This window comes from Vidua chalybeata, chromosome 3, assembly GCF_026979565.1.
Source record: "Vidua chalybeata isolate OUT-0048 chromosome 3, bVidCha1 merged haplotype, whole genome shotgun sequence".
NCBI classification, from domain to species: Eukaryota; Metazoa; Chordata; class Aves; order Passeriformes; family Viduidae; genus Vidua; species Vidua chalybeata.
In genome coordinates, this window is record NC_071532.1 from 15,166,628 (window position 1) to 15,176,240 (window position 9,613).

Consider the following 9,613-nt stretch of genomic DNA (forward strand, 5'->3'; position numbering starts at 1 on the left):
TGGTTCACATGCTTACCCCCTCCTGTTCCTTTCCACTCACTCCACCTTTGCTCCAGCTCCTCAGATGTTCCCAAATGGACAGCAGGATGGATGGTGTCACTGGATACCCTCAAGAGACACAAAAGGAGCACAATAAACAACATAGCAATCCGAAACAGTGAGTGTAAGCTTGATACACCTCTTGGTACAACCAATCCCTTAGGAAGGCAGACTCAGCAGCTCCAGAAAGGAAATAATCAAAAGCCTGGAGTACTGAACACAGAGATTTTGACTTCCTGTAGGATGGTCAGAGCAGCCTGGCAAAACAGAAATAAAGAGTATCATGGCCTCTCCCTTATCACTAGTGGTATACCAGGCTTGCAAGTACACAAAAAAGGAAATAGAAGAACAACCAAAGATGCTTATAACTTAAGCAAGAAGAATGACAAACTATTCCTTAAAGAATACTGCCATGAGTAAATTAAAAGAAGTATGTTTCAACAGCAGAGTCACAAAGCCAGAGTGGCCCGTGGTGTTTAAGGTCAGGCCAGGAGTGTGCAGGCTCACAGGCTGTGCAGCCAGCAGTGCTCCATCACAGGCACAGCTCGCTTTGCCCCGAGGACGCGCGGGCTCTGCGCGAAGCGCTGCTGCCAGCGAGGGTCTCGCAGGGCTGGTGATGCACGCTCCCCTCACTTGGGCTCCCTGGGGCTATTTTAAGCTCTCAGCTCGCGGTACTGTAGCGCTGAGGGAAGTGACAGTCCCCAGCACGCCAGCCTGCTCACCAGCCAGGGAATCGTGACTGCATGCAGTGCTATAATTGCCGTTTGACTAAACAGGCAGACAGGGAGAAACTGACTGATCAGCTTGCTCCAAACTACCTGGGGAGTTTCTGGCAGATCTGAGAAGTGAACATAGATCTCCTGAGCACTGGGTAAAATATTGAAACAGTCTTTCTCTTGCTAAACTTCTGTTCTCTCCTCAGGCATATACTTCAGAGCAGCAAAATCTGAAGAAATAATATGAGAAAACAAACATCCCCAGGATCTCCTCTTGCATGATACTGATGAAATCTGACACAAAATGGTAGCTGATTAATATTCTCTTGAAATCTAAGAAAAGGTTGTATTCAACTCTTCTGAAGTCAAGAGGAGTCTTGTCAAGTAATCTCAATGCATTTATGATGAATTTAGATGGTGGGGAGGAGGCATGTAGCAAACAGAAAATAAGTGTATGTTAATCAGATGCTATGCTGATTAAACTATAAAAACCACAGATGTGTACATAAAAAACCCACAAGACATAGCATTTGGTGTTAGCTTACAGTTTAGAGAATAGTCCTTTTTGCTGCACCCTGTCACCTGATAACTACACTGAACACATACTTGAGGTACTTCAAACATCCTGTTTTAATCCACAAACATATTTAATCATATGTTCAGTTCACATGCTCTGCCCCACATTTCACCTGTCCTTCCTCACATTTACCCCTTGCAGATCTAGCAGCCACCAGTCTCTGCTCAATTCATGACCAACCCTCCTTGTGTCTCCTCTCCAATTCCTGCTGGCACTTCAGGCACTGGATTTCAGATCTTTAGCTGTAATGACAAATATAAATTCTGTGTGCCTTTCATTATCCAGATGGCATTACCCTGATTCTTACTGTAACTGCCAGACACAACTCATTCTCATTCTGCACAATACTTTCATATGGGTCTATCCACTGCTTATTATATTGTTAGGAGTGGAAGTTAGTAGACATTGGCAAATAGTGACCATGCAGCCAGGCTTTCAGTAGTTACAACACAGCAACATGTGGTTCACTGTTACTAGTTCAGTGCCAAAGAATAATAGAGCCAAAAATGAAAAACAAACTGTGACGATAAAAAAATACACTGAGAACCAGTTGGAGATATAATCAAGAATATGAACTTTTAGCAGACCAAGTCTAAGGAGGCTGGTTTTCCAACTTCTACATTGTGCAGTCTTTACTGTCACTATTTTCCTATTTAAGATAAACACATTGAATGATTTACAAGAAGGTGTATAAACATCAGCAGCAAATTCAACGATCCAACTCACTAACTAATCACATAAAATGTCTTCATTAATCGAATATCATATTAGTTTTACTGTTGCTGCAAATCTAATCAAACCATTCAGTTCAGTACATGAAAAGCTGAACTCTAAAGGCTGGGCTGTAAGTCTGTGTGTCCGTAGTTGTGTTGGTAACTTTGTGCTTCTATTTATTTTCTCTGGCTTCTGTAGGAGAAGCTCACCCATGCTCCATATGACAGGTGGAAGTGGCTGGGTTACCGTGTCACACTGTTCTGGAGAGCTCTTTATTTCTAGGCTCTTTGCTGACTTCCTGAATGGTCAAAGAAGTGAAGAGTATTTCTGGTATGAGTAGCACAGCTTCATAATCTCATGCTTATAACTTGAACAGAAGTGGATTTAATAGATCCAGTAATGATTTCCTCTTGCTTCTCATAGACTCGCACTTTTCGGGGCCAGAAAGTACCTAATTCATCTTCTCTAAGTACCTAACAGAGGCCACTTCATTTTATCCAGCTACTCATGTATTGTATTCAGTAATTATGCTCACCTGAAGTACACTCCCTGGAAATGCACACAGTCTTACTTGGAAATCACATTAAGCAACAGAGAATCAGCTACTGCTCTTTGAAAGTTCATTCTATGATAGTAATTTCCAGCTTTAAAAATCATGATTTTTGATTGGCATTGTCTGTTTTTTAACTCCACATATTGTTTTTTGTTACACATTTTTCTGATAAGGTAGAGAGTCAGCATCAAGTATTTTACCCCATGAAGGTATTTTCACATGTATAAAGTCACCTCTCAATTTTTATAGGTAAGTAAATTTAAATTATTGATGAATTGGGTTTTTTTCAACCCTGGAGTATTTTATAGCTCATTTCAGAACTTTTGGAAACATTCTTTATAATAATATTAATAGCAAATTTTGAAAAATAATTACTCTTGCAAGCGGCACTGTAACTTGTATGGATGTAAAAGAACCTGAAGTAACAGGGGAAAGTGGAGACAATTGAGAAGGTGAAAACACAACTGCCCTGTTTCATGTGAGGTCAGGAAATGAAGGTCCTCATCTTACAAGTCATCCCATTAGGTCCCACCTAAGTATGTTTATTTGAGACAGTTGTATGTATGTGCTTTAGAGACATAAATGAAGGGCTGATCTCTTGTAGTTTGTGAACACCAAACTTGCACAAGATGATGAGTAAAAAATAAGCAAGTAGTTGCCCTGTCAGGAGGGAGGATATCCAGGTTCCAGGAGTCAGTTTAACAGATGGCACCTCAGTGGCTCTGCAGATATTGAGACTGGAATGACAGCCACCCATAATTACTCCTCTTGCTCAGATATATGGTTCAAGGAAAAACTTCTCTTTCACTATTTGCACTCTGCTGGCTGGCTTACAAAATTGCAATTTGTACAGACACTTCAAAATCATAACAAAAAAAATGTTGATTTTTGACTATAGAATTTATTTTAGAAGCTGCTAATGGCTTCAGACAGATGTAGCGGAATAAAATAAAATTAAAAATAAGTATGTTCTAACAAACTTTGGCTGCATCTACACTGCTGACTTGGATGATGCTGTGAATGGCACTAGAGGGCAACTGTTAAATTGTAGAATGATCCTTGGCACAGTTTTGGCCTAAACCAAACAACCTTCTGTTGGGATTACAATGCGTGCTTTGGCAGTTACTATTGGCAAGGGTCTGTTCCCTGTAAACATTTTACATGCAAAATGTGGCCATGAGTCTACAGACTGCCTGGAGTATTGTCACTGAAAACACGACCCGCTCCATTCCTCTCACCGGGACAGATCACAGTCCAAGATACACTTGCAATTCACATGCCAGTTATTCTCAGCTGTGTCACCAATGCTTGTTTCAGTCCTGGCTCGGATGAGGCTTATGCACTTGCCCAAACTAAAGTTACATCCATGATACAGCATCATCATTTTAATATTATTATGTTGAGTTTTGTCATAAACCCCTAAATATGGGGATCAAAAGTTTACATGAAGACATTAGATCCATTCAGTTCTTGTAATTCTGGAAGAGTAAACAATTGGAAATGAAAAACAGTACCACAAAGGATTAGCAATCTTAAATATAAATGTGATTATATGTGATGATAACCACAAAATCTGTGATAAAATCAAAAAGCACTAAAAGCACAAACAAATACATCCAGTTACTGAAAGAAATGTGTTACTAGCATTCAATGGTTCACTTGGTAACTTCTCTACCCCAATTTAAAAGGAGCTGCCACAGAATTTAACAGAATCACAGAACAGCTGAGGTTGGAAGGAGCTCATGGATGTCATCTGGTTCAACATGCATGTTCAAGCAGGGTCACTTAGAGCAGGCTGCCCAGGATCATGTCCAGACAGCTTTTGGATATCTATCTTCAAGGGCAGATATCTCCACAACCTTTCTGGACAGCCTGTGCCAATGCTCAGTCACCGTAACTGTGAAAAAGTCTTTATTGACATTCTGAATGAGCCTGCTGTGTTTCAGTGTGTACCCAACGCCTCTGTTCCTGTCACTGGGCACCACTGGAATGTTCCTGGCTCCATTTTCTTTACACCCTCCTTTCAGGTATTTGTGTGCATTGATGAGATCTGCCCTAAGCCTTCTCTTCTCGGGGCTGAGCAGTGCCAGCCTCTCGGCCTTTGCTGACACGGGACAGGTGCTGCAGGCTGTGAACCAGAGCGGCCTTTGCTGGCCTCTCTCCAGGAGCGGCATCTCCCTGTCACAGCTGGAGCGCACAGCCCGCGCTCCAGCTGTGGCCTCGCCGCTGGCCGAGCAGAGGGGCGGGATCACCTCCCTCCTCCTGCTGGCAGCGCTCCTCCTAATGCAGCTGGCACAGCTATATAGCGCAAACAGGTGATCGTACAGAAGTATTCATGACAATGGGTCGCACTGAATTATCCCAAACATCCCTTTTTTTTTTTTTTTAATATTTTTTCTGTTTTGAGCTATCCTGGTTTGTTGCAGGATACGGAGAGTTTGCTGGCTTCTGGGGATTGCTGCAGGTCCCGCTCCACCTGTGGAGTCTCCCTTTAGGAGATAATTTGGGTACTGGAGTGCTTAAAGGAGCCCAAGTGAGTCTGGTGCCTCAGGGCAGAGCAAACAGGCAGAACAAAGCAGCACAGCCAGCCAAGAAGGTGCGTGCTTGTTGTTGAGAAAACTTTCCACACCTCCCTGTTACAGAAAACAATTGCTAGAAGTTTAGCAAACCACAGACCTAAAGTATTTAACAAACTTCCTGTTTCTGAATTTGCTAACCACCACAAGAGCTCAGAACCAATAGGCTCTCTGATTTACATGGTTGAAGACACGTCCTACACAGGCAAATGAGGTATAAAATTGTGTCTGCAGAACCTGGATACTCAGGAGTTGTTACCCAGTCAACTCTGCATAAGGACACCAGACCTAATCTGTCCATGTCCTGCTCTCTTCCTGGATTCTCCATTTCCAGGAGGAGAAACCCAGCAGCATCAGCTGGAAGCCGTGGCACAGCTCCAGGCAGGTCTCTGATGTTAACTGGAAAGAGGTGAGGTTCCCCAGGGAAGGCATCTGGCCTGCAATCCAGCATAGCCAGAGCTTCCACAGGGAGCATGCACTGCTAGCTCACACCACACGTGCCACCAGCCACAGGTTGGGCAGGCAGCAGCAGTGGTGCAGTGGCAAACCCTGCTGCTGGGCTTCAGCCAGAGAAACATGGCAGCATAGGGGCTGCTCTACCTCATTTGTTACTTCCATACGTGGCAGGTAAGGGAAAAAATACCAAAAATCATTATGGATGCCTGGCATTTCCCATAGTTTGGCTCTGTCTTGTGATGTTTTTAAATTTTCCAGCTCTTAACCATACAGTCTGCCATTTTCCAAGCTTGGTGCCTGCTCAAAGTTTTGGAAAAGGTCAGCCAACCATTCAACTGTTTCTGAAAAGAATATAACTAACCGAGCTAAAAGAAAAATGGTGGCATTTTCTTTGAGCTGCTCTAGAACCTCCAAGCTTTGGAGCATTCACATGAAATCTGTCAGGAGGTGGTCTCCCCATCTGGGACATGTCAAGAAAGAAGTCATTGAAAATATGTGGTTTACAATGATCAGGAGAAACATATTACAGTTTCTAACTAATTTCCCCAGAGAAACTGTCTGCAACAACAATGTCCCAGCTTCTGGCGAGCACAGAAACTGCAGTTCTGTGCTGTGTGGGCTCTGTGCTTTACACCAGACACCAGATGAGGAAAATTCTCTTGTGCTCCTCAAGCTCCCCCTGCTTTTCATTCTGTGATTCTCTGGCTCAGCTTCAGTGAGTTCAGACAGTTAACCTCAGTGTGTTTCCTCATCTTGTAATATTGAGTGGGTAGGATGTTTTAGTGCTAACAAACTGGACTAGGTGGGGCAGTGTGGGTGTAAAGGTACTGTCGTTCTCTGCTGAAAGAACTGTGCAGAGATCAGAACGTGGAAACCATAAATCATAGCAAGAGTAAGCACCAGATAAAAGAAGACTAATTAAAGGAGGTGGTGTCTAACTAGGGTGTCAGATTCTGATCTCATGGCTTTTCTATATAGATACTGTTCAAGAAAATCTGAAGTAAAAGAAAAGCTTTTAAAAGCTCTAAAATATTAAACCTCCATCTATCCTTTGTGGGCTTTTGTTTGTCATAGGTTCTCTATTTTTATGTTCATTCCAGTAATGATGTGAACACACTATTAAAAATAACTTGCTGCAAAACTCTGTGTGCACTAGGTTAAAGTTAATTCTGTAAAAGATTTATTCCTCCTTCTTCACACACACTGAACTAATCTGCCCTGTCTTCCTCAAAACCTATTCTCACACTTTCATCAGTGTTAGGAGTACAAGTAACAGTTGCTTATTAAATTTCACTAACAAAGTTAATGCCCACTTCTCCTGTTTTATTTGCTTCTTTACAGTTGCTTGCACAACTCAAAGGAGAGGCCTTTAAAAGAGTTATACTAACCACATGTTGTTTGGTTCCTGCTCTTCCTATGTACAAACATCTTTGACTGAAGGGAAATGAAAATAATTTTCTCTTTTCACCTGCTGGATCTAACATCTAACACAAAGTGAAGTCATGCAGCTTCTTATGTCAGTGGATAAAAATTCCTGCTAAGTAGTAAAAGACTACTTGTGACTGAGAGGGAAATGTCTATATTGGATTATTAACTCAGTGCTCTTGTGGAATTAAAATTTTTATGAGAATAGCACAATAGCAAATGGACCAAGAGGAAATGGAGAGTTCCTTATTCAGCACAGGATATATATGATGCAAACCAAACAGTACATGGCAGTTGATGGTTCCCAGTATTTCCTAAATTCAGTCTAGCTACATTCATGCCAGCACTGGAAAGAGATTTGTTCAAAATTGCCCCAGTGCACAGGGAGATCTGTGATAACTACCTTACACAACTGCTGTCCTTATTGAGCATTCTCATTCAAAACTTAATCCTGAGCCCTTCCTAAAGATTATACCTGTGCAACTGCATTGTGGTTTAACCCCAGCCAGCCACCAAGTACTGTGCAGCCGCTCACTCATGGAGTGACACCCCTGGTTGTACCCCTTACACTCAAGCTCCAGGCCCCTTTGGTAAAAGGGACAGACCACTTCCCTGTCTCTGATCCTGGTTTACAGGAGCTCTCCCACATGAGTTTCCTTGGGCCCCAGGAAGGCTCTCAAACAGAACCAGTCTGTTCTCACGCAGAGCTGCAGGAGCACAGACGCACCATGGGGTCCAAAGAGGCGCAGGCGTGTCAGAAGGTGACAGGCTGAGCTTGGGGAGTGCTACACCCCACCCATTCTGGGATTCTACAGTGGGCCACAAGGATTCTTGGCTAACTCCTGAACTTAGGGAAAGAGACCCACAGTAGCACAAAATTACCTTGATTTTCATCTGTAATTTTCTTCTGAAAAACCTCTGTAGACCTCTAGGTATATAAATGACCCCAGTTTTTCTCCAGATGACTCATATGTATAAATATATACCTATGACATATGTAATTTGGTACCTCCCACACATTTTGAACAATTCAATTCTTCGGAAGGGTTGGATTTTTCTTTTTAAAGATAAAACAAGCCAAGAGTTCTGAAGTCCTATCAGACATGCCAATAAGGTATTGCCTTTACGTTCTCCTCCTCTCCCTTCAAATTCAGCAGGCCTAAAAACACTTTATTGCTGAAGTACATTTTTAACAAATACTCCCACTGAATTGTTCATTGTTGAGACAATAAAAGCATTCAGAATATCTTTAATTTACTGGAGGGGAAAAGAGTCTGAATTAAATGGTCTGTGTTTTGTAGCTTGATCATACTGACTTGGGATAATTTCAGGGCAGGATTTATTACTACCTTGTGTTCCTTTGGACTGGTGAAACAAATATCCAAATATGCTTCAATGGAAAAAATAAAGCTTGGTTTAAAATAAAATTTTTTGGTAATCCTATACAATCCACTTTTTTTTCAAAAAAAAAAGGAGCATGGACCTTGCCACTTTCTTCAAACCCATGATGAATACAAAGATTTTGCAGCACTGCTTTCACCTTTCTCATCACAATCCCTCACATGGTACTTAGGCAAGAAGAAGGAATTCTCAGAAGATTTGTGCAGTGGTTGAATATGATGAATAATCATGCAGTGTATGTTTCCAGCAATGAACATAAATTCCATGGTACTTAGAGGAGTGTCTCTTCTGAACTTTAATTTACAGAGCAAGAGTGGGATTTAGTTCTCCTGACACAGTTCTCTGGACATCTTTCAGAGCCAGTGGAGAGAAACAAGCTTTTCTACATTATGATTCATTGATCATACCTCTCATTCATTACCTCTTTGGATGAGCTGAATCTCACCTTAAAGGTTCCTCCTTTTCTCCATGGACTCAAAACAGTTTCTGTCTGAGTTGCTCACTGCTTCACCACTAGAAGCATTTCTGTTCATTAGTCTTCCCCTGCAAACAAGTACAACTAGAACCCTTCAGCTTGAATCCAACCACCCGGATGATGAACAGGGGGCTGCCTGAAGCTACCAGTGCTGTTTGGGATCACACCCTCTCTAGTTCTTATACTGTGCCTCTTTTAGGGTTTTACTTTGAATACAAAGCATTCTTTTGAAGTCATCCCCAACTAACTATTGAGCTTTGATATGCTTTTTGAAAGTCTGAGTCCATCACTGGTTCTCCTTCAGAAGGCACAATGGCAGAAGATTCACTCCATAAATGCCCCTAATGTGCTTCTATTGCTAATGTGTCTTCAATTCACAGGGTCAGGCTAGAGGCAGTAATTCCCCATGAAACTTGCATATTATGGTTGACAAATTCTCATATTCAACTGTTTTGCTACACAACCATTTGTTTTGGATTCCACTTCTTGGTAATCAAAATACAGATGGAGATTTCTAAAATCTCTCCTACAAGCACCTTCCTTCACTGATGGTTCACAGCCAGGAACCATTGCTTGGACACAGGTACCACTGCTGCCAGCCTGTGACCATCTGAACTGTTTTATGGCTGGCGTAGCTGGCACAGTTCTGGTCCTGCCCTCTTTCATACACAGCTGGGAGAT